Source organism: Thamnophis sirtalis, unplaced genomic scaffold (assembly GCF_051295495.1).
Source record: "Thamnophis sirtalis isolate CommonGarterSnake01/CBP01778 unplaced genomic scaffold, rThaSir2_p1.2 scaffold_8, whole genome shotgun sequence".
NCBI classification, from domain to species: domain Eukaryota; kingdom Metazoa; phylum Chordata; class Lepidosauria; order Squamata; family Natricidae; genus Thamnophis; species Thamnophis sirtalis.
Genome location: NW_028261388.1, coordinates 21,029,771 through 21,033,282, shown reverse-complemented (window position 1 = coordinate 21,033,282; position 3,512 = coordinate 21,029,771).

Here is a 3,512-nt window from a genome sequence, read left to right as displayed (position 1 = left end):
AATTATGTGATCAAATAATATACTTCTATTTGCCAGCTATTTTCTGCCATCTACCCTACACTGTACATTGTACACTTGTACTATCCTACAAATATAATATATGTATTTTTGTCTCAGCTAGCACCAATAATTAACAACTGGTGTGAAAATTTATCCGTTATGAGTTTTCTTCCTAGCTTGTCTCAGTAGTAATGAGAACGTAAAGGTGATATATTTAAAGTGATCATCTACATCAATCATAATCAGAAACTTCAGTGAAATGAATAAGTAGAACTATTGATGTTGAATAATTAAGTAAAAGTAAGCAGCATTATATGTACTATATTTTTCTGTCCCTGCTACCGTGTTTCCCAAAAATATGACCCACCCCAAAAAGAAGCCCTATCATGTTTTTGAATCCATGCATTAAAATTAAGTCCTAACCCCAAAATCAGCCCTAATTAAGACACCGTCCACCCCGGGGTACAGGGGGTGGGGTGAGGCATAAGGTTAAAAATTAAGCTAGGGTTGGGATGGAGGTGGTGGAGCTGCCTTACTTACCAGGCCTCACACACCCCAACACCTGCCTCACCTTGCTGACCCACTTCTCCTGTGGCTGCTTGCCAATACTTGCACGCACCACCCGTGGCCTCTATTTTGCCATCAAAGCCTCCCGGAAAGCCCTCTGCAGCCAGGAAATGAGGTCCAGATCAAAGCACACATCACCACCACCCCGGCCTCCATTTCACCATCAGAGCCTTCCGGAAAGCTCTCTGCAGCTGAGAAACGGCCTCCAGATTGACACGTGCACCCCCCCCCCCGGCTCTGTTTTGCCTTCAGATGCCTTCAAGAAAGCCCTCTGTAGCTGATAAAAGAGCTCCTGCACTGATGGTGAAACAGAGGCCAGGGGGTGATGTGTGTGTCAATCCAGACCTCATTTCTTGGCTGCAGCAGGCTTTCCAGAAGGCTCTGAAAGCAAAATGGAGGCTGGGGGGAGATGCGTGCAAGCGGCAGCAAGCAGCCACTGAAGTAGGCCGCCAGTGGGCTCCTACTGGGCAGGACTGTCAGTACTACTTCCGTGAGGTGAGCCAATAATTAGACCCACCCAAAAAGAAGCCCTAGCTGTTTTTTTGGAAGGATTCAAAAGACCCAGTCATATTTTCGGGGAAACATGGTATTTGCTTTCTCACCTGTTCAAAATCATTGTTCTGCTCCTTTTCTGGAAACCTAACGTGCAATATCTTAATTATATATTTAGTTATTAAATTTCTATGCTGTCCATCTCGTTATCCAAAGTGGGATCAAAAGGGGGGGCATATATGCACACATGAAGATAGTCTATATGAGTTGCTCTGGGCTGATGCCAGGGTTCCACCACAAAACCGCGGACGACAAAATCGCGGTCGACGAAAGCGCGCATTTGACGTCATCACAGCGCGACGAAAACATCGCGCTGTGATCGAAAAATGTAAAAATAAAGCGAAAACCTTACCCTAACCCCCCAAACCTAACCCTAAACCTAACCCTAAACCTAACCCTTAACCTAACCCTAAATCTAACCCTAAACCTAACCCTTAATCTAACGCTAAACCTAACGCTAACCCTTAACCTAATGCTAAACGTAACCCTAACGCTCTAAACCTAACCCTAACCCTTAACCTAACCCTAACCCTAACCCTAACCCTAACCCTAACCCTTACCTTTATGTGAATCGGCTTGCTTTAATTTTATTTTTATTTCAATTTTTAATTTTTTTTCGTCGCGCTGTGATGACGTCAAATGCGCGCTTTCATCGATCGAGCATTTGTGAACCGTGGTTTTGACGGATCACAGATGCCAGAACTTAATTAAGAAATGTTAATGTTCTATTATATTCTATTGATACGTTTTTGAAGACCAGGCAAAGGTGAAAAGGGACAAATATTTCGCTTCTCTTGCCATATTATATATCAATCCTGTGTTATTAAGAAAATCAGTCTGATTAAAAATATTCATTGAAAAAACTTGCTGTCTACAGCTTTTAAACTTGCATTCTAAAGCCCAGAATGAGTTGTCTGGAATTCATTATCTAAAGTACTTGCTGAAGTGCTTACTCATGATCTTTGCTTTTTCAAAGTTATTGGTATATCACTAGAAGTTCACAATCCCCGAGTACTGCAGTTAGTCAAGAGAATGATTGCATATAGGATTGGCTTGTTTCTCAGGCCAAACTAGAGGTTTGTTTTTTTTGTAAAATGTGTTTTTATTTTCCATTTTTCATTTTCATACAGTCACATATATACTGTGCATAACCGGAGCCATACAACATTAAACAATAAACACAGCAATTCCTCTTGTCAACAATACCCCACAAAATAGAAACCCACTATACCTCTTCAACCCTCCATACACCTCTTTCTTTCGCCCCCCTCCAACTTTTCATCTTCCCTCCATCATTCCCCTCTACCCTACTTCCCCTCCCCCTCTACCACTCCTCTCTTCCAGTCCACTCCCTCCCTTCCTTCTCACCCTCCCTCCAATCCTCTCTCCCGCCCTCTCTACCCCTCTTTCTTCTATCCCGCTACTCCTCCCTTTGGTGTATTTCTACTATATGTCAATATATTCAGCTTGTCCTATTTTTACAGTGAAATTAAAGAGCAACAGTATACATGTGAAATCGCATTACATTGAAATCTAACACATACTATATATCCCCCCTTCCCCCTCCCCCCTAACATCCCACCTCCCTTCCCCCCACCCGACTTCCCAGAACCCGTACACGGTATAGATTTTTAACAAACACAGTCTAAAATATATTAAGACAAAAGAAATTAAAAAAAAGAAGTTAATAAAATCTCTACATTGAACTCAGCTTCTTCCTGTTGCACTAACTTTGAACAGTTTAGATTATTCCTGATCTTAAGCATCAGGCCAAACTAGAGTTTTGAGCCCCCCTTCAAACTGTTCAGTCTGTTAGCAAAGTAGAACTTACTCTTGTCTATTTTCTCTTCTGACATTCAAGCATCTTACAAGCAATGTTAAGACAACAGATAAATGCCGTATCAAGAGACTTGCAACAGAATGGAAATGCTGGCAAATTAAATGACATAACCAGCCATACCAAATTCAGATGAGCTAGGTATCCATCTAGAGGGCCTGGTGGCCTAACAAGTAAGATTCTCGACTAGAAGGCTGCCACTTTGAGACCCAATACTGTGTGATGGGGTGAGTTCCAGTCCTGGCCCCAACTCCTGCCAACCTAGTAGTTCGAAAGCATGGAAATCAGTGGTGGGATTCCAAATCTTTTCCTACGGATTCTATGAGAGAGTGCTTCATGCACGTGTGCCTAACATGCACATGCACGTTTGGTGTCAGTGCTGGTGAGCTAACCTCCTGTTTAGCTCAGCTGATGCGCAGCAATCCACTCTGCCACGTGAATCAGCTGAGGTAATAAAACAAGGGGATATACGGCAGGGCCAACCAGAGGTGGTATTTGCCAGTTCTCCAAACTACTCAAAATTTCCCCTATCTGTTCGCCCAAACTGGTCCAAACC